The 23512-nt window shown below is 27.8% G+C and overlaps 1 protein-coding gene across 20 annotated transcripts in view; it reads left to right on the top strand.

Annotated features, from left to right (window-relative positions):
- Nucleotides 1-23512, top strand: part of gish (casein kinase I gish) — a 148000-nt gene that overhangs the window by 67134 nt on the left and 57354 nt on the right. The window lies entirely within an intron of this gene.

Genomic DNA, 23512 nt, shown 5'->3' with positions numbered 1-23512 from the left:
CATACATATGAGACAATTTTCAAGTTTCAAATTAGATTAACCCATGTGTGGAATTAAATTCGTAGTCTCTGGGTTGGGTATGAGTAATTTTTTGAACATAATGGAAGTTTTGTATCCTGCACAATGGCGTGTAATTTTAGATTTTTCAAGACGTAGCAAACACCCAAAGTGTCGAGAAGACAGCTCTTTTTCGTCAGATCACATTATGACACGATTTACTGTTTCCAATTCACAGAATAAATATCAGCAAAATATTTCCAATTAAAAAGTTGATTGAAGTTGAAAAATTTTTTATTGCTATAATTTTTAATCTAACGCCGAAGACTAAGTCAATTGAAAAAAAGAAATGGAAAAATTTTTAATTTTTAACTAAAAATTTATTTCATGAATCAGAAAAAAAATTTTTTTGTGTTAATAGAAAATTCTCTAATTATTACGAACGAGCTTCAAAAATTCAAAATTTTAATAAAAAGAATAAAGTAAACAAAAGAATTTTCCACAAATTAATTAGAAGCTCTTTTATTTGTAGTTTTATCCAGCTTTCAGTAGTTCCTTCAATAAATTATACAATGGATCCATTAACTTAGATATTCTTATAAATCCCCTTAGTCAAGTAAAATGGAAAATCCGCATAACATGACAACCCTATATGCTAGAACAAACATTGTGCTGCAATGTGGGCATTTGTTTATTTTTCATTGTCGACGCTACGCTAAGCTTCGCACACAACTAGTTCTAAACTTAATTAGTTTCAGGGTTTTTCGTTTTGGTCAACAACTACCTCATCAGCAAAAAACAAATGCTATAAAAACAAGAAGAAAAACAAAAACAAAACTGTTTACAACTATTTAGTATGTATTAAAGAGTTTTTGCCTTTGCCCCCTATGTTATTCTATTCCATTCCTTTGTTTAAGCATAACACCTTACATGGTATTGTACAAATGGTATAAGTCCGATACGAGGGAATCAATGTCAGAGCAATAATTTTAGCATTTGATTGGGATTGGAATTAATTAGAATATAAAATATTTCTATTTGATTTACTTTTTCCAATTTATTTTTTAAATTAGAAAAAATAAAGAAAGTACATTAAATCTAATACACCTGGTAACCCTGGTTAGATTTATCCCAGCTGTTTATTTTTCTATCAAGAAAAAAATTTTAGATTCAAAACTTTCAAACCAGAGTAAAGCAATTACATTTTGATTGTTTGAAGTCTATATATCATAATAACATTTTTAACATATTTGTGAACTTCTGGCAAAACAACATAAGTGCATTTGTTTGACAAACATATTTTCCAAAAAGTTTCTATAAATTTTGTTTTTAAAAATCAAAAACAGACCCTAAAAAATGTTTGACAACGAATTTTAACAATTTCTTAAATGAAAATACAACATAACATAAATGCAAATTTCTCTCTCCTGAAAATAAGATATAGGTTGTTTTGTCTACAGATTGATATTAAGGTATCAATGTATGTGCAAATACACATGTTTTGTGTTAGTAAAGTAGCCAAATACGTTCCAATTATTTAGAAAACCATCTCTCACTGTAAGGGGTTCCATATTCCTTCTCACTTTCTCCCTCTTTCATATACTCTCTGTGTTTCCCTAACTGCTATATTATTACTATTTATGTATAGAATGTACAATAGATTAGTGATGCATTAATAATCTGCTTTAAGCTTTATTAGTAGGTTTATAAGGCATGCAAAGGTCAATCTCAATCTCACAACAACAACAATAACAAAATAGCCACAATGTAAGCTGAGTAATGTGTTGAACAGATAAATACACGAATATGCACTTGTGTGATTGTCACGAATGAATGAACACGAAAAGAGAAAAAAAGAAGGTCGCTGATGAATCGATTAACGATGACTAGTGAGTGACAATGTGATATTTTTAGGGCTAAAATATGTGAAATGATTTAAGTGATTTAGTGTTATTAAGCTGTTTTCAGAATTAAGAAAATATTGCAATGATAGGATGATGATTGAATTTTATAGAATTTTACTTTTGAATTAAATTAATTGAATTAAAAGGTAAAAGGTTATTTAACAAAATTTAAATTAAATTTGAATTTAATTATAATTTGAATTAATTAAATTATATTTATTGCAATTATATTAATCTGAAGTTACTAATCTTTAGTAAGAGTTAGATTTGGTTATTTTAGAAAATGGGCTATATCGGATAATGATATAGCCCCCATAAGGACCAATCTCCCCATTTGACTTATATAGGACATGCAAGCACGGTTGCCACTCTTGCCAAAATTAATTTTGTCAAAATTTTATTTCTATAGGAAATTTTTGCAAAAATTTATTTCTATAGAAAATTTTGTCAGATTTTTATTTCTATAGAAATTTTTGTCAAAATTTTATTTCTATAGAAAATTTTGTCAAAATTTTATTTCTATAGAAAATTTTGTCAAAATTTTATTTCTATAGAAAATTTTCTCAAAATTTTTTTTCTATAGAAATTTTTCTCAGAATTTTATTTCTTCAGAAAATTTTTCCAAAAATTTATTTTTATAGAAAATGTTGTTAAGATTTTATTTCTATAGAAAATTTTGTCAGAATTTTATTTATATAGAAAATTTTGTCGAATATTTTATTACTATAGAAAATTTTGGCCAAATTTTATTACTATAGAAAATTTTGTCAAAATTTTATTTCTGCAAAAAAATTTTGAAAAATTTTATTTCTTTAGATATTTTTTCAAAATGTTATTAATATAAATAATTAATTTTTTTCTGTTGTTTAAGAAAATTTCATATGTTGAAAGAAAAAATTTGATTTAAAAATTGTTAAAATGTCTTTAGCGCTGTACGAATTTCGAGACAGGTACAATTTTAGTAAAATTTACTCATTTGAGAGACTTATGAACTCAATTTAAACAAACTTCTGCCATTTTAGGAAGATATGAACTATTTTATTTTTTAGTAAAATTGTGCACTATATGTGTATACACCTTTTTTATTTTTAGTTCACGTCATTAATTTAATCATTTTGTCAAAATTTTATTTCTATAGAAAATTTTCTCAAAATTTTATTCCTATAGAAAATTTTGTCAAAATTTTATTTCTATAGAAAATTTTGTCAAAATTTTGTTTCTATAGAACATTTTGTCAAATATTTTATTTCTACAGAACATTTTGTCAAATATTTTATTTTTATAGAAAATTTTAGCAAAAATTTATTACTATAGAAAATTTTGGCAAAATTTTATTTCTATAGAAAATTTTCTCAAAATTTTATTTCTATAGACAATTTTCTCAAAATTTTGTTTCTATAGAAAATTTTGTCAAAATTGTATTTCTATAGAAAATTTTGTCAAAATTGTATTTCTATAGAAAATTTTATCAACATTCTATTTCTATAGAACATTTTGTCAAATATTTTATTTCTATAGAACATTTTGTCAAATATTTTATTTCTACAGAAAATTTTGGCAAAATTTTATTACTATAGAAAATTTTGGCAAAATTTTGTTTCTATGGAAAATTTTGTCCAAATTTTATTTGTATAGAAAAATTTGTCAAGAGTGTCTGCGTGTACAATGTAATGTATACAAGTAGAAGGGAGAATCGTTTATGAAATTGAAAGTAATTATGCATATTTCGATAAATTACAAACTCTTTCCATAATAATTTTCAGAATAATTTATAAAATAATTACTTTCAGTAATTGATGTTTTTATTTAATGCATTTTAAATGCATGATATGACTGTTGTCACTAAATAATGTACTTGAGTGGGTTGTGTAGATGGATGGGGTGGGGTGATTGGTTATGGATGTCACCCTACGTTGTAGATGTTGAATTTTGTATACACCTGCTCACCTAAGCTAAACGAAAGTATAGAATATTTTCTTAGAGAGCGAGAGAGAGTACATACCTCAAACACACGTAGCAGCAATTATGATATTGAATTCCAACCTTGTAGAGTAGCATATCAACAAAAAAAGAAAAGAGACACCACAAACAAGAAATAAACTTAAATAACACATCAACCACCACCTCCACCACAACTAACTAAACTAAACCTTTTAATTACGTACTCACAAACGTGTGTAAAAAGATGCTTTGTGGTTGTTGATTCTTGGTGATCTAATTTTTTTTCTGCTCCCTCGACAATTTCTTTGTTATGTTTCTGGTTGTTTTTTGGGTCGTTTTGTTATCATCTTGGGATTCAAATGAAATTTAATTTGCTTGAAAGGAAAGAAATAATAAAGAAAATATATCCGAAAAATGTAGGGAACGATATGTTCTTTAAGGTAATATAACTAATATTTCAAAAATTCAAGAAGAACATTAAAAATTTAAATTTCTCTTGGTTTTAAGTTACTCTCGAAAAAGGTTTACAACAAAGCCGTTCTCGAACAAAAAAATGTCATAATACCATAATAAAAAACCAGTAATGATAGACTAATAAATAAGCCACTATAGCATTATTATTATAGTTATTTCAAAGATGAATTTAACGAATTAAAAAAAAAAATGATTATCTCACACATCGGCTCAAACAACTGTATTTTTTTTGCACTCAAAACATTGGTTTGATGGGTCATTCGTCGGGTAGTCCAGGTTTGACACCCAATGATTTCGGTTATGGTGCATTACTGAGAGAGGAAACTGGGATTGGACCCACGGTTGCCACTTGAGTCAAAAATAATCTACCAAAATGTGGACATTTTTTTCAAAAACTACCAAACCAAATAAATATTATTCTGCAAAAACTAATTTCCTTAGAAAGTTTTGCCAAAATTTTGTTTCTATAGAATATTTTTCCAAAATTTTATTTCTATAGAAAATTTTGTCAAAATTTTATTTCTATAGAAAATTTTGTCAAAATTTTATTTGTTGTTTTTTGATTTCAGCTTAAAAGCTTAAGTTGAAATCCAAAAACAACAACAATGCTTAAAGAACAAAACCAACAATAACAAAAAAAAAAAAAAACAAAAATTATTTCTATAGAAAATTTGGTCAACATTTTATTTCTATAGAAAAATGTTGCCAAAATTTTATTTCTATAGAAAATTTTGTCAATATTTTATTTCTATAGAAACATTTTGACAAAATTTTATTTGTATAGAAAGTTTTGCCAAAATGTTATTTCTATAGAAAATTTTGTCAAAATTTTATTTTTATAGAAAATTTTGTCAAAATTTTATTTTTATAGAAAATTTTGTCAAAACTTTATTTCTATACAAAATTTTGTTAAAATTTTATTTCTATAGAAAATTTTGTTAAAATTTTATTTCTATAGAAAATTTTGCCAAAATTTTATTTCTATAGAAAATTTTGCCAAAATTTTATTTCTATAGAAAATTTTGCCAAAATTTTATTTCTATAGAAAATTTAGCCAACATCCCAGCAAAACAATTTGGAAGTTCTTCCAAAGGCACAACTTTAAAAGCACATCCAGAAGATGCACTCCCAATGATGTTCTTTATTTTAACTACCCGGGAAGTTCTTTTAATTCAATTTTTTTATAACTTGGGGTTTTCATACTTTTAATGAGTAATTTTAACTTTATTTGTTTCAAATACGTTAAAAACTGAGTAAGAATTCATAAAATGGTACAAATCATTTAAACTTTGTCGAAAAATATGCTAATTCCAATCTGAAAATATTGTGAATTTTTGAAAATATTTAAGGTCAAACGTTTCCGACAAGCGTTAGAATCTATTAAAAATTATAAAAAGTTATAAAAATTATTTATTTGACAAAATATCACAGAATTTTTTAATTTACATCCAAAACATTAAATTCGGATCACACCTAAAGAAGTGATGCAAATTCAGTGCAACGGCTGTTAAAATGGATGATCTCCGTCCTATGACAAGCCCATGTTAAATTCATCGCTTCTGCGTCAATTTTGCACCACATCCGGATCCAAAAAGTACATTTTCATTACATTTTGGCGACGCTTTTTTTGCTGGGATTTTATTTCTATAGGAAATTTTGCCAAAATTTTATTTCTATAGACCATTTTGCCAAAGGTTTATTGCCATATAAAATTTTGCCAAAATTTTATTTTCATATACAAATTTGCCAAAATTTTATTTTCATATACAAATTTGCCGAAATTTTATTTCTATAAAATATTTTGTAAAAATTTTAATTCTATAGAAAATTTGTGATTAACCTCTTATTTAATTAATTCTTTCAATCAACTAAACAGTAAAAAAAACTACAATTTTGGTAGAATTGTACCAACTGTGGCAACCGTGATTGGACCCCATTAACGGTAACTCCTTTCCTAACTCATCATTCTGTTTCTCATAACCATATTAGGTGAATATTGAATTGCTGTGCCATCTCGTTTAGAGATCTTCAACAGACGATTATTGTTTTGATCTGAATGAAGTTTAATTTTATTTTCTTGTATGAAGAAGACAAATATTGAATTTATGGTTCAAGGCGCTAAAGTGAATTATGGCATAAGCAACTGTTACGCTATTCTTGTCCTCTGTTATAAGATATTAGGGGATAAAATAGAAAAAAAAAACTAGAAAATACTTCGCCCCCCTCTTTGTAATAGTGATAAAGGGTCATTGTTAAGTGAAGCAGAGGAAAGCAAGAGGAATAGTGTATAGAAAACCAATACTTGTATAGTGGATTGTAAAGTTTTGAAACAAGTTTTAAAAGCCAAGAGAAATACAGAACACCAGAGAAACCACAGGATATTTTATTGCAGCACAGAAATGTCAAGCGGATATGCCTTTAGTCTTGAAACAACGGCGCACCAGTATTTATTCCATGGTACATACACACCAATCAACTCTAAAACTGGTCTAAAACAGAAACACCAGCACACTTTTTTTTAACTGGGGAAAAAGCAGGATTTTTCTTTAGTCACCCAAACAGCAGCCGTCAGCCGGCCACATGTTCTTGTTTTCTTCTTCTTCTTTTGTTGACTGCCAAGTGGTCGTTGTTGTTGCAATTTTTCAGGCTGACAAACTTAACCAACCATAAAGACAGCTGAAAATTGTAACCTTAAGCAGCCAGCAACAGCAGTAGCTTACAAAAAAAAAAAAACAACAACGAAACTCAAAACAATTGAACTTTACACAGACGTACGCATTTAAATACAACAAAACAAAACTCAAACTTGTTTTCTTTATCGTTCGTTATTTTGAACTCTTTTTTATGTTTTTGAGTTCAAAAGAAATAAAGACCAACAAAAGAGGAAACTAATTTAACTGTTCGCCCTGAAAGTATTTTTGGACCATATACACCATTACTACATATGGGACTGTTGTGAAATAAAAAAAGAAAATCAAAACTCTACCGGTACTTTATTTTTTTTTTTTCGACAATAATGATGATGATGACTGGTATATTTTTCCATATACCACTTGTAATTAAATAATTATGTATATACAAACATTTATATATTTATACATATATGTACACAAGGCTTAAACACGTGTGCACAACTTTTGTGGGATATGTGGTTTAATGTTACAAAACAATTGCGAATAAAATTTTTATATAGAAAATTATCCTCGATATAGGTAAAATTGAGGTTTTAATTTACAAATTTTATGCCATTCATTTTAAAATAAAAATTGTTCTTACATGACCTGCCTTAACCTTCAGTTATCAGTTTCCATTATTTTTTCTATATATATTGATATTTTTATTTAAATATTTTTAAAAAATAGTACAACCTCTTGCAACAGTATGTGGCACCATTTCTAAGACAAAAGTTCTTATAAATGTGAGAACCATAAAGCTCTAAAATGAAATCGCCAAAATCGATAGTCAACACTAGAGTTGTCATCATTGATACATTGAGTACCTACCCATTGTTGACACTTGATTCTGACAACGTTCGATTGTGGCAGCAAAACTAAAAATAACACACTACATTGGTACTGCTACTCCCCGAGTATTGTTATTGTTGCAGTTGTACTAATGGTACACAAAAAAAATTCTAAAAGAAGTTTTGACAAAATTTTAACGAAATTACCATATGTAATAGGTACTTTTAGTTAATGTGGTATCACAATGGACTGAATAGTCTAAGTGAGCCCGAAACTTAATTGGGCTGTGTAACGACCCGACATTAGACATACCTTCTATGGACCTGGTGCTACCTTTCATTTTCCGGCCGTGCTCAGGGAGTTGGGGGGGGGGGGGTGATCTTGGCCTAGAAGGTATGTCAGGGCCTATTACAAAAACCAAAAATTTAGGTAACTAAACCCTGAATAATAATGACTGCTTTACAACATAAAAAAAAAAAAATAAAATATAAACAAACGATGATTGGAAATATTCGAGGACTAGGGGTGGAAGATGTAATTTTCCCGTTATGCCTCTGCCCACCCTCCTGTGTTATCACATTTAAATTTCATTGGATAACCCTTGATTCAAAATTACCATTTTTCTAGCAAGTTGATTCCTACACAAGTGCTAGCAGTCACAGCTGTCACTTTAACCTACAGAAAAACAGTTTTGTAAAAATTTTATTTCTATAGGAAATTTTGTCTAAATTTTCTTTCTATAGGATATCGTGTCAAAATTGCCTTTCTATAGGAAATTTTGTCAAAATTGCCTTTCTATAGGAAATTTTGTCAAAATTGTCTTTCTACAGGATTTTTTTTCGAAATTTTCTTTCTTTAGGAAAATTTTCATAATTTTATTTCTATAGGAAATTTTTTTCATAATTTCCATTCTATAGGAAATTTTGTCAAAATTGACTTTCTATAGGAAATACTGTCAAAATTGCCTTCCTATAGGATTTTATATTTAATTTTACTTTCTACAGGATTTTTTTTTTTCAAAATTTTCTTTCTATGGGAAAATCTGTCAAAATTTTCTTACTATAGGAAATTTTGTCAAAATTTTCTTTCCATAGGAAATTTTGTCAAAATGTTCTTTCTATAGGAAATTCTGTCAAAATTTTCTTACTAATGAAAATTTTGTCAAAATTTGCTTTCTATAGAATTTTTGTCAAAATTTTCTTTCTATAGGAAATTTTATCAAAATTTTCTTTCCATAGGAAATTTTATCAAAATTTTTTTCCTATAGGAAATTTTGTCAAAATTTTCTTTGTATAGGAAATATTGCAAAAATTTTCTTACTACAGGAAATTTTGTCAAAATGTTCTTTCTATAGGAAATTTTGTCAAAATTTTCTGTCTATAGGAAATTTTGTCAAAACTTTCTTTCCATAGGGAATTTTTTTAATTTTTTTTCCTATAAGAAATTTTATCAAAATTTTCTTTGTATAGAAAATTTGTCACAATTTTCTTTGTATAGAAATTTTCTTTGTATTGGAAATTTTGTCACAAATTTGTTTCTATAGGAAATTTTTTATGTGAATTTTTTTCAAAATGTTCTTTATATAAGATTTTATTTTCAAAATTGTCTTACTACAGAAAATTTTGTATTGGAAATTTTTTCACAAATTTGTGTCTATAGGAAATTTTTTATGTGAAATTTTTTCAAAATGTTCTTTATATAGGATTTTTTTTTTCAAAATTGTCTTTCTGCAAAAAATTTTGTCAAAATTTTCTTACTATAGGAAATTTTGTCAAAATTTTCTTTCTATATAGCATTTTGTCAAAATTTTGTTTTTATTGGAAAATTTTGTAAAAATTTTCTTTCTAAAGGAAATTTTGTAAAAATGTTCTTTCTATAGAAAATTCTGTTTAAAATTGCGAGACATTTCCATTGTTACGTTTGTCGTCTGAATATAAAAAGCTGCTGTGAATTCATTCAATTAACCGTCTTAAACGATCTTTGTGTCGATGAGAATGGGAAATAATGGGACATGAAGGCACAAACACTCTTAATGCCATATTGCATCTACTGATTAGGTGAAATAGCTAAATATCTCCATAGGGAGCTAACGGATTCTAACAATTTAGAAAAAGGATGCCTACAAATGTTAGGTTAGGTTAGGTGGCAGCCCGATGTATCAGGCTCACTTAGACTATTCAGTCCATTGTGGTACCACATTGGTGAACATGCCTACAAAACGAAGACTATTGTATTACGAAATAAAATTCATTCCATTCTGGCCTAAAAACATTCATCAAGTCACCATTGTATTATCTTTTGTATATGATGGTGGGGAGGGAGGTGGGTCTTAATACAAATCGCAAACACAATGATTGACGCATTTACCACATTTTTGTTTTCTATATATATTTGTGGCTGGCTTTTCTGAATATTAAATATCTTTGTCTATAAACAGTAGCCTTTTTTCCCTAATATGCCGGTTTGAGGAATAACTAACTCTCGATATGAATTCGTATGATACGATGATGATTCATCATCTTTTTGTGACAATGCCGTTCGAGATAGGTTAGCGGTTTGTTGTGTTTTGATTTTCTTTGTTGTCCAATATTTGACGTTTACTCTTTTGCATGTATGCATGTATATTTGCTCTCGCTCACTCATTGATCAATGACCGGCCAACGATACCGGGTTTTAAATTAACAACAACAACAGCAACACGAAGTGAGAGAGCCCCAGTGTAAACTGGTTTTGTGGGAGAAGAAGAACAAAAAAAAATGAGCATACATACAAATTTGGTTAGATACATAACAAAAAAAAAAATAACACAACTGATAAATACATATTTACTTAATGTGTGGAGGTGAGGAATAATTCAATCAAGATCAAAATCATTCAAATGTCGATCGGTTATTATTAATGAATCAATTAATCTAGACGGAGTTGCCACAGTAATGTTTTTAATTAAATAATGAATACCATAAATACCAGGAATATAAAGATAATTTTTTTCTGCTCAACAAACAAGGCCCAAAGAAAATTTTTCGACATACCTTATAGAAAACACTGGGCAATGGCTTCCAGATTTGGAACATTGTATGTTTTTTATGTTTTCTTGGGAAGAGACCAAGTTATTACGGTAACTATATTTTTTCTTCTTTAAAAAATGTTTATAGTTAAAATCATGTGAATTTAAATCCAGTAGAGCCATCTATGTTTCAGTCGGGAGACTTTTCAATTGATCCGTTATTGCTAATATTCTATGCAACCGTATCTTACTAAACAATAAATTATTACTACAAATTAACGGATAGACAAAGTATATAAATTCCTCAATTTCACTCAATTATCACTGGCAGACCAGTTTAATTTCTCGTCCAGATATACACACGCGAACACACTCAACGAAGATCTAAATTTACATATTAATGTTAAATGTATTGCTAAATAAAAAAAACAGCTATAATTGTAAATGACTCTTTGCCATTGTTGTTGTTGTTTGGCATAATAACACTTTATGATAATTTAATTTTTATCAATGACGTCGACCTTACGTCAAACATCTTATTTAAATGAACGATCAAAACCACCTTGTACGAGTATTGTTTTTACTACGGAGCCGCCTACAATTGCACATTTTTTTATTATAAACAATATTGGACATTGTGAGTAAGGGTGTAGTAATTGTAAATGTTTGTTTTGTTGTTAGAAAATGCAAATATAATATTTAAAACAATTATAATTTTCTAGAATTACTACTAAGTTGAATGAATATGAGTATGAATATTAAAGAGATTTGTTTTTGTAAATCGCAAATTACTATTGACAACTCTGTCCTCACTGTTATAAATCATCTGCTATACACTGAAAAAAAGCATGCCCGGTTCCAAAGATTCTGTCTTTACTTGAAAAATTTTGGTATTGATTCCGAGCCAAAGAAGCGGAGAATACAAGTAAGGATACTTTTAAGACACAATTCTCTTTTAAATTTGGGTTTTGTGTACTTGCTTCTAGGAAGCAAATTTGAATTTTTCGCTTTTTCAGCTTTTTTTATTCATATGCTATCAAAGTCCTTTAAAAATGAGTTAACGACAACCTTATTTTCCAAATTAAGACTCGACTTCCAGTAGAAATTATGATATGTTTCAAGTAAAGACATCTTTAAAATGAAGTGTTGAAAAACATGTCCTATATTTGAACGATTTTTTGCTTTGTAGTCAAGATCCAAAAAGACAACAAATATAAAGACAATTTCATTAAATTTAAAGAATTTTTCTGAATTATTAAAGTCAAGTTAACCTTAGCCCAAACATTTTTTCTTTCACGTTATGATACGAATTTTTAAGTCAAATCACTTAATTATAAGGATAATACGACTTCATTGAAAAGTTTTTCGACTTTTGGACAAGGAAAAAAACTTTATATTGGAGAAATGCGTCTTCTATGCTAAGCAAATTTTGCATTCGTATTTTAAAGACATGAATTCTTTGACCTCACGACAATATTTTTTCAGTGTAGGCTCATCATACAGCAGGGTTGTCAGCAGTGTGCCAATTTAGCGTTTTTTCTCTTCTTTTTTTTTTTTGACAGCCGGTTATTTTAGTCTCACCTTAGACTATTCACGTACATTGTCGCGAATTTCTCTCTTAATGCTGACCGATTCTATATTTTGATTAATTATAAGTATCCTCCTTTTTATAGCCGAAAAGAAGAGAAAGAAAATTTTGACAAAGTTTCCTATAGAAACAAAATGTTGACAAAATTTTCTAAAGAAAGACAATTTTGACAAAATTTCCTATAGAAAGATAATTTTGATAAAATTTTCTATAGAAAGACAATTTTTATAAAATTTCCTATAATTTTGACAAAATTTCCTATAGGAAGAATTTTTTTTCTTCAAAATTTTCTATAGAAGGACAATTTTGACAAAATTTTCTATAGGAAGAATTTTTTTCAAAGTTTTCTATAGAAAGACAATTTTGACAAAATTTCCTATAGAAAGACAATTTTGACAAAATTTCCTATAGAAAGACAATTTTGACAAAATTTCCTATAGAAAGACAATTTTGACAAAATTTCCTATAGAAAGACAATTTTGACAAAATTTCCTATAGAAAGACAATTTTGATAAAATTTCCTATGGAAAGATAGTTTTGACAAAATTTCCTATGGAAAGATAATTTTGACAAAATTTCCTATAGGAAGATTTTTTTTCAAAATTTTCTATAGAAAGACAATTTGACAAAATTTCCTATAGGACAAAATTTCTATAGAAAGAAAATTTTGACAAAATTTCCTATAGAAAGAAAATTTTGACAAAATTTCCTATAGAAAGACAATTTTGACAAAATTTCCTATAGAAAGACAATTTTGATAAAATTTCCTAAGGAAATGGCATTTCCTATAGAAAAACGAAGAAATGTTACCAGCATTACACTGAAAAAAATATTTACGTGGTATTAAAGATTACGTAACCTAAATTTTACCAAAATTTTTCCAATTAAAGGCTTAATTGAGTTTTAAGGAAATATTCAATTACAAATTTAATTGATTCAAAAAATTTTTTAATTGAAACAAAAATCAATCACAAAAATTAATAGTATCAATTAGTTTATTAGTTGGATCAATTAATTTTTAATTGATACTATCATTTCTGCGATTGAAGACATTTCAATTAAAAAATTAATTGGATCGTGATTGAATCAGAATTTTTTTTCTGCGTGTAGGATTCGCAATTTACACAATATTAAGGACAAATTTCTTTAAAATAATGAAATTTTAATTAAAAGAAAGTTAATAGTATCAATTAGTTTATTAGTTGGATCAATTAATTTTTTAATTGACTTTCAATTAATTTTTAATTGATACTATCATTTCTGTGATTGAAGACATTTCAAATAAAAAAGTAATTGGATCGTGATTGAATCAGATTTTTTTTTCTGTGTGTAGGATTCGCAATTTACACAATATTAAGGACAAATTTCTTTAAAATAATGAAATTTTAATTAAAATAAAGTTTATATTGTTTGCTTCAAAAAAATTGTATTAAATTTAGGGCGAACATTTGGGAAATTTGCGTCCCTCTGATAAAGTCGTGTGTCTTTGAACGGCTGCAAATTTTCCTAAAAGTAAAGAAAATAATTTTGGATTTAAAGAAATCGTCCTTATATTAACTGTAATATTGAATCTTAAGATTTAAGATAAAAATGCTTGAAATATAGGCTAAGACTTATTTTGAGGATTTTGTATCGATTTTTTTTTTTTAATTAAGAAAACATTTGTTACTTTCAAGTATCTGGTTGTTTAAATTGGGATTTGTACATGAATAGCTTTATTAATATTAACGTTATAAGCCGATAGCCTTAGTTGCTAGTGCTTAATTTTCTTTTTATTTATTGTAATTTTAATTATAATAAATATGGAAATAAATAAATAAATAATATCGTAAAAAAATCCATAACGTTTTTGAATTCGACTAGATCATTCATCTTGTCTTCGAGAGATCGTTTTCTGTACGCGTAGCCAGGTTATGGAATTCGCTACCTCCCCACCTTAAAAATTTCTCTATTACTCCTTTTACATTTAAAACGAATTTGTTAAGTTATTTATCTACACTATAATGCAAATATTTACCAACTCACTGATAATTTCAAACTCCATATGTTTTAATTTCTTGTTTACTATGTATAAAAGGATGTGCGTTAGGATTTTAATTTTAAGTTTTATTTTTTTTTTTTTTAGTTTTGTTTTAAATATAAGGTAAAGTTTTTATTTGGAATACTAGAGCTCTATTGATTGAATTCTATGTAAATTCTATATAAAATAAATTATATCAGTATCCTAATTTTAATTTTATTGATCCTAGATTTAAAGCTACATGGGTCCCTAAAAATTGTCTGTATTTTAAAGAAGTCGCATTTTAGGCTCGGAATAAATACCCAAATCCTTCAATACTCAAATCTTTGTACCCAAGTATTTTTTTTTAGTGTACTGAGAGGGTTGGTTTTCTTTAGTGTATCTTATTGCATCATAAAATATAGGTCACAAAAAGTTAATAAAAAATAAATATATATTTTTTCAGTACAGAATAATGAGTTTAATAGAGTGATTAATGCACCCAAAGAAGTAATATAATCACCCTCAACAAGTTTCAAGAGCACATTGTTACCATCTAACATTTTTGTCACAAAAATATTCTTTCCTCCTCATACCATGCTTGCCGAAATCAGGTACATTTTGGAGAATATAACATGGCTGCAACAAACATGTTACATGTTCCCCGTGGAAAAAAGTAATATGGTACTCCCGAAACATATTTGGGGTGGTCATGTTCCTTTTCTGCTTGTGGAGCAAAAACCTTGTGATTGTCAAACTGTAATCGACATTTCTTGCTAAATGAGAAAAATTTCACTCCGAAATTAAAGCAAATAATTTCCATAAATTTATATAAATTAAAAAAGAATATAAGACCATAAATATCCGATAATTTTTATATGTGCAATAATATGCTAACAAAATGACATTGTTTAAAGCTTAGCACGAGGAAAATAAAGTCAGGCAAACATCTCTCAAACATCTGTTATATGTGAAAACTTAATGCACATATGATGGTGGATTCGTGTGACATACAAAAACCACAAAAGTAATCAAAAGAAATAAAGATAAATACATAAATTCGATGGTGTGTGAATTCCCGTGGAGGAGAGGGGATAGAGTTCAATACAACAGGGTTTCTCATATATATATTTATTCGTTCACTGATTGTCTTTAGACAGAGTTTATACGCTGTCGCTGCGACACCACAACGTCGTACTGGCGTCAAGTTAAAGTTATCGTCAATAACATTGAAGCAGGCGAGCAACTATAGTGAGTCATCAGAAAGAAAACAAAATACACACTCAGCAGTTGTGGTTGTGCAGCACATAAAACTACAATGAAACCACCGCACCGCTATAACATATCAGTGATGGAAATTCCAGTTACTATACATTTTTGGTACTAAATTTTACAGATAATGTATTGAAGTATAAAGACAACATTATATGTACTTAGATAAGTACCTTGGTAATACGCAAGAAAAGAACGAAAACGTAATATACGAAAGGAAATATAAAAGACATTCCTTCCTGAAAAGTCACCTTTCCGTATGACTAAAATTTGGACTTCAGTCTATGATGAGGCTTCATTAAAATAATCGACCAATATCATTTGCAATGCAAAACTGTATACATGGTGACTGATATGTAATGCAACAAAATAAATCGCTTTATTTCTTTTTTTTGTATTTTATTGTCCAAAAGCAAAAAATGACAAAATAAAAAGATATCACGAATTGTAGCCTTCAAACGTCCGACAAAGCCATCATACGCCGAACGAAAGTGGTTTCGCGGCATTTTGGCCCCTTTTTTAGTACCAAAAGAAATCAGCCACCGTGGTGCAATGGTTAGCATGCCCGCCTTGCATATACAAGGTCGTGAGTTCGAGTCCTGCTACGACCGAACACCAAAAAGTTTTTCAGCGGTGGATTATCCCACCTCAGTAATGCTGGTGACATTTCTGAGGGTTTCAAAGCTTCTCTAAGTGGTTTCACTGGAATGTGGAACGCCGTTCGGACTCGGCTATAAAAAGGAGGTCCCTTGTCATTGAGCTTAACATGGAATCGGGCAGCACTCAGTGATAAGAGAGAAGTTCACCACTGTGGTATCACAATGGACTGAATAGTCTAAGTGAGCCTGATACATCGGGCTGCCACATAACCTAACCTAACCTAACCTAGTACCAACCTTATACTCCAAAATGACCTAGGCAGTCCGTAGAGGCCGAGGTTCGCCTGAGGTCTGGTGGCCAATCGGTTGTGTAAATTTTCAGTTGACTTCTTTGTCAAGTAAACAAAATGCTCAATTTGTAATGATTTTTCAACGAAAAAAGAGCCAAATTCTTTAACTTTCCACTTGCAAACGAGTCAACTACTTTCCGATGAACTCTTGGACGTTTTCGAACTTTAATGGCTTTAGTCCAATTTGATTTTTCAATATCTGTTGCATCCGTTCATATAGTGAAATGGAATAAATCTGTCAGCTGTCAGACGAGCGTTTGGAAAAGATAGATAACAACCTGCAATGCATATTAGCCACTCTGTATGTAGGGACTGATATAAACAATCTTTAGGATTTTAATTAAACATATCACTAATATTTTTTTAATTTTTTCAAATAAAATCTCCAAAAAATTTTTCAAATTAATTAATCCAATTATTTTTTTAATTGAAATTGCTTCAATCACAAAAATGATAGTGTTAATCAAAGATTTATTTGGAAATTAAAAATATTCTTGATTAAAAAATTAATTGATTTGTTCGACATATTCAATTAATTTTTTAATTGGTTCAATTAAAAATTGCGATAATTAATATTTTAATTAAAATCGTAGAAATGTTTAATTATTTTTAATTGCCTTTTTTTTGATTAAAAACTTGATTACATTTGCTATTTTTTACGGCCATTTTCATGTAGCTCCGTTAGGCTTTAACTGCCAGTTAACAGAAAGTAAATTCCAAATATCTTCTCTCCGATTAACTTTAACTGAATATTTTTTGACAGTTAAGATCCTAACTAGCATATGGAGTATATACGCTAGATGGCAGCTATGTCCATAATACGGTTTAAAAGTTGGTTAGTTAACGGAGCACTAACGTAGCTTCATGAAAATGGGCGTTAATCTATAACATTTTTAACTTCATTTAAATTTTTAATTGGAAACATTTTGCTTATGTTTTTCTGTGATTTATTGAATGTGGGCTAATATTCAATTAAAAACATTATTTGTTTTGATTAAATTTTTAATCGACTTCATTGATTGGCATTCCATGACTGATAGTCAATTCCAACATATTTAAGTCAACGACAACATCTTTGAATACAACTCAATTCCATGCAAAGGGGTTTCCCAACTTTTTTTTCTCTCATTTGCCATTATTTGCTTTGTTGAATTACTGACTTCTCTTTTGTACCTTTTTGGGGCTTACTCATTTCCATCTCTGGACTAAACTGAGTAAAATCATAGAACCAGAGCAAACAGCTCTATAAAATGTGTAGGTTTATGTGAGAAAGCGAGGGAAAGAAACAGTGAGAATAGGAAAAGGCTTATATTAAATATTTTATTGAATCATAAAGTAACGAAACAATTAAACAAATAACAAATATTACACATACAAAAAATCTGCAACCCTGAGGCTCTTGAACTGAATCATTTCACTAAATTTACCACTCAGGCCTCTTGCACACAAACATTTTCAAATCTTAAGGTATTTGTAGGTATAAGCCTTTGAGTTTGCCCTTATTAAGCCTCATGTGATACAAGCCAATATTTATATACCTTATCCGCCCTAGTACAGAACAACCTTAAGATTTTTTTTATTTTAAAATGCTTCGGTCTCACAACCTTCCTGTGGTGTTGAGTAAATGAAGCATTGAATACTAAAATGTAGTTCAATGTCATGAGAGCACATCATTCTGTAGAAGCTAACAATTTTAGCGCAAATAGTTTGGAATGAAAATAATGCTGGTGTTACAAGGCATTGCAATTTTTTTGTTACATCCCTCTCTAAACTTGAGCATACCATTGTATGAGAGTGTGTATGTGTGCGCTTGAATTTTTGATCAATAGTGTACTTCACGAATATGTACTAGCAATTTATTCGTAGTATAGGGTTGGGTAGAGTAACATAACACTTATTTTTAACCCCTCTCATTGTAAAAAAAAAACAAGTAGCGATAAATAAATATGAATATGTGGATTTGTTCTCGTGCTACCCACCGAGATATTTAATTTAGCCCAAGAATAATGTTTAACAAACGAATTTACAAATATCCATGGAGGCGTTTTGTATATGCTAATTGCTTACGGAAGTACAAAAAGAAAAACGTTATATATGCTAAAGTAATTTTACCCATGGTAATATCAGTTTTAGGAATTTTATTAGTTCTTCTCTGTTTTTACTCGCTGTACAAAATAATAAAAAAAAAATCTTATCAGGGGACAAAATATTGTTAAAAGTATGGTAAATAAGAATAAGTATATGCTAAATGTAATCAAAAGCAGAAGATAATTATTCATGCTTGAGATTGATCTCAAACTTGAATAATTATCTTCTATTTGATACAAAAGAAAGATAAAATAAAAATTATAATAAAAAATTATATAATAAAAATTATAAAATAAAAATTTCTAATGTAACAAAAAACATCTATAAAAGTTGTCAACTAAATGAGTTTTTGCCCAAATGGACGAAAATACCTTAAATTGATTTTAATTTAATTTATTTTGATGAATTTTAAACCAAACAAAAAGACTAAAATAATACTAAACAAATACACGGAAATAATTGCAGAATAAAACCTAGTAAGAAAAATAATAAGAGAGCGTGATTTTGAAATTTCCTTCTACTTTTACTAGTTTTGGATGTAAAGGGACGATTTCTAGTAAAAAGTAGTACCTAACAGAAAGGTCAATTTAGGCTTTTTTTACGAAAATGCTGAGCAGCCAGGTCATGCGTCATAGATCGGAACAAGTGGTAATCAGAAGGAGCAATGTCTCAGCTATAATACATACGGACAAGATTTCCCATTTGAGTGTTTTCAAATAAATTTGACAAATTTTCTGTAAAAATATAATGTTGACAAAATTTTCTATAGAAATAAAATTTTGACAAAATTGTCTATAGAAATAAAATTTTGACAAAATTGTCTATAGAAATAAAATTTTCTATAGAAATAAAATTGTTGCAAAAATTTTCTATAGAAATAAAATTTTGCAAACATTTGTTATAGAAATAAAATTTTGAAAAAAATTTCTATAGAAATACAATTTTGAGAAAATTTTCTATAGAAATAAAATTTTGGCAAAATTTTCTATAGAAATAAAATTTTGACAAAATTTTCTATAGAAATAAAATTTTTACAAAATTTTCTATAGAAATAAAATTTTGACAAAATTTTCTATAGAAATAAAATTTTGACAAAATTTTCTATAGAAATAAAATTTTGAGAATTTTTTTAGAAATAAAATTTTGAGAAAATTTTCTTTAGAAATAAAATTTTGAGAAAATTTTCTTTATAAATTTTTAAGAAAATTTTCTTTATAAATAAAATTTTGAGAAAATTTTCTATAGAAATAAAATTTTGCAAACATTTGTTATAGAAATAAAATTTTGACAAAATTTTCTATAGAAATAAAACTTTGACAATATTTTCTATAGAAATAAAACTTTGACAATATTTTCTAAGGAAATAAAATTTTGACAAAATTTTCTATAGAAATAAAATTTTGAGAAAATTTTCTTTATAAATAAAATTTTAAGAAAATTTTCTTTATAAATAAAATTTTGAGAAAATTTTCTTTATAAATAAAATTTTGAGAGAATTTTCTATAGAAATAAAATTTTGAGAAAATTTTCTATAGAAATAAAATTTTGACAAAATTTTCTATAGAAAAAAATTTACTATATTTCATGTTAGCCTGATAATGAAACAGGCAATTGACGTCCAAATGCATTATATCTAATTATACAATTATTTTTCGAGCTTTATGGACAGATATAGATTAAGGAACATGGTTAATAGAGCCATTGAAAAGAAAACGCCAGATACCAATCTATACACGCCTGGACTGTACATGTTTCGGTTTGGGCGAATGAACCTTTCCACAGCCTTTAGTATAATCTGGCTGGGAGAGATAACTCAATTTTGGGCCCTTTATGCTAACTCCTTATGGAGAAAACATTTGGGAAATTTCCTCTTACAAATTGAATCATCTTTTCTCCCACTGTACATCATCTTTTCATATAACTTACAAGTCCCTTAATCTTATTTTATATTTCGTTTTGTTACATAGTAATGCAACAACACGAAATTTATTTTTAGAAAGCTAATTTGTTAGAATTCATCTAAGTGGTGAACAGTCGAACAATGCTTATTGTTTCTACAGTCAACTACAACATATGACAATTAACAGAAACTGGTTTCCAGGATACAACAATTCTAACGCGTACATTAGTCGTGTTTTTCCTAGTTTTACGACGGGCTCATCGTTGCTTATTATATTTCATGTTAGCCTGATAATGAAACAGGCAATTGACGTCCAAATGCATTATATCTAATTATACAATTATTTTTCGAGCTTTATGGACAGATATAGATTAAGGAACATGGTTAATAGAGCCATTGAAAAGAAAGAAAGACTAATGTACGCGTTAGAATTGTTGTTGTATCCTGGAAACCAGTTTCTGTTAATTGTCATATGTTGTAGTTGACTGTAGAAACAATAAGCATTGTTCGACTGTTCACCACTTAGGTGAATTCTGACAAATTAGCTTTCTAAAAATAAATTTTGGGTTGTTGCATTACTATGTAACAAAACGAAATAAAAAATAAGATTAAGGGACTTGTAAGTTATATGAAAAGATGATGTACAGTGGGAGAAAAGATGATTCAATTTGTAAGAGGAAATTTCCCAAATGTTTTCTCCATAAGGAGTTAGCATAAAGGGCCCAAAATTGAGTTATCTCTCCCAGCCAGATCTATACTAAAGGCTGTGGAAAGGTTCATTCGCCCGAACCGAAACATGTACAGTCCAGGCGTGTATAGATTGGTATCTGGCGTTTTCCTTTCAATGGCTCTATTAACCATGTTCCTTAATCTATATCTGTCCATAAAGCTCGAAAAATAATTGTATAATTAGATAAAAAAAATTTACAAAATTTTCTTTAGAAATAAAATTTTGAGAAAATTTTCTTTATAAATAAAATTTTAAGAAAATTTTCTTTATAAATAAAATTTTGAGAAAATTTTCTTTATAAATAAAATTTTGAGAAAATTTTCTTTATAAATAAAATTTTGAGAAAATTTTCTATAGAAATAAAATTTTGCAAACATTTGTTATAGAAATAAAATTTTGACAAAATTTTCTATAGAAATAAAATTTTGACAAAATTTTCTATAGAAATAACATTTTGACAAAATTTTCTATAGAAAAAAATTTACAAAATTTTCTTTAAAAATAAAATGTTGAGAAAATGTTCTTTATAAATAAAATTTTAAGAAATTTTTCTTTATAAATAAAATTTCGAGAGAATTTTCAATAGAAATAAAATTTTCTGTAGAAATAAAATTTTGGCAAAATTTTCTATAGGAATAAAATTTTGGCAAAATTTTCTATAGGAATAAAATTTTGGCAAAATTTTCTATAGAAATAAAATTTTGGCAAAATTTTCAATAGAAATAAAATGTTGGCAAAATTTTCTATAGAAATAAAATTTTGGCAAAATTTTCTATAGAAATAAAATTTTGGCAAAATTTTCTATAGAAATAAAATTTTCTATAGAAATAACATTTTGACAAAATTTTCTATAGAAATAAAATTTTGACAAAATTGTCTATAGAAATAAAATTTTGACAAAATTGTCTATAGAAATAAAATTTCGACAAAATTTTCTATAGAAATAAAATTTTTTACAAAATTTTCTATAGAAATAAAATTTTGGCAAAATTTTCTACAGAAATAAAATTTTGGCAATATTTGCTATAGAAATAAAATTTTGACAAAATTTTCTATAGAATTTTGTCGAAAGTTTATTTCTATAGAAAATTTTGTCAAAATTTTATGTCTATAGAAAATTTTGTAAAAAATTTTATTTCTATAGAAAATTTTGTCAAAATTTTATTTCTATAGACAATTTTGTCAAAATTTTATTTCTATAGACATTTTGTCAAAATTTTATTTCTATAGAAAATTTTATTTCTATAGAAAATTTTGTCAAAATTTCATTTCTATAGAAAATTTTCAGATTAAGGATTTAGAAGGGACTTGAATGTAAGCTTTCACAACTGTCGCTTAGTCTAAGCCTCTTTCAATTGAAGCAATTGTCGCTTTATTTAAACTCCCTCTCTCTCTCTCTCTCTCTGAACTGAAGAACAAGTATCCCTGTAGGAAATTGAGGTGACTTTAAGTTAATAAATTGTTAGTTATAACTGAGTCATAGGTGGCTCAAAACCTAACTCATTTCCCATGTAAAATCCTATTCAGTTTTAACACGTGTTGTCATTGGAACGAGTCACTCCTCACTCAACCCTGCATAAGCTTCAGCTAACCAAAAGTTAGCTCAAAGTGAGTTAGCTTTAGGCTGATAATATATGAGCATACTATAAGTTAGCTCCTAACTGATTAGTTTATGGTGAGCTCTTTGTGGATAATAAAATATTTTGTTTTTGTTTTATTATTTTTGATTCATTTTATTTTGAATTAATTAAAAAATAATAACAATTCAGATTTTTTAAATTATTTTACAATAAATAAAATATAACGTAAAAAAAAATCGGGTAATATTAGTTTAGTTCATCATGTTTTGAGTTTGAGTGTTGTCTTAATTTTCTCGTTTAACTCAGAGGGAGTTGTACCTTCTTTTGTAAAGACGCGCTCTGAATGGAAGTGGCATTCGTCAGGGAAGTCCAAAGGCTTAAGTGTATTTCCCAATATCTACGTCCCCAAACAGCCATTTAATACTTTTATTCGAAGTTTCCATTTATACCGTCACTGATAATGATGGGTTCTAGTGGAAAAAAACAAAGTTTAATTATTAAATTCAATTTTAATTATGCATTTATATGTTACTTACCGCTATCCGTGACAAAAAATGACAAAATTCTCTGAAATTACAATTGAAACAAACATAAAAAGCCAAATCCAAATTGACAGTTA

Source organism: Haematobia irritans, chromosome 1 (genome assembly GCF_050003625.1).
Source record: "Haematobia irritans isolate KBUSLIRL chromosome 1, ASM5000362v1, whole genome shotgun sequence".
Classification (NCBI taxonomy): Eukaryota; Metazoa; Arthropoda; class Insecta; order Diptera; family Muscidae; genus Haematobia; species Haematobia irritans.
The sequence above is the reverse complement of the archived record's forward strand: the minus strand, read 5'-3'. Positions and strand labels throughout refer to the sequence as shown.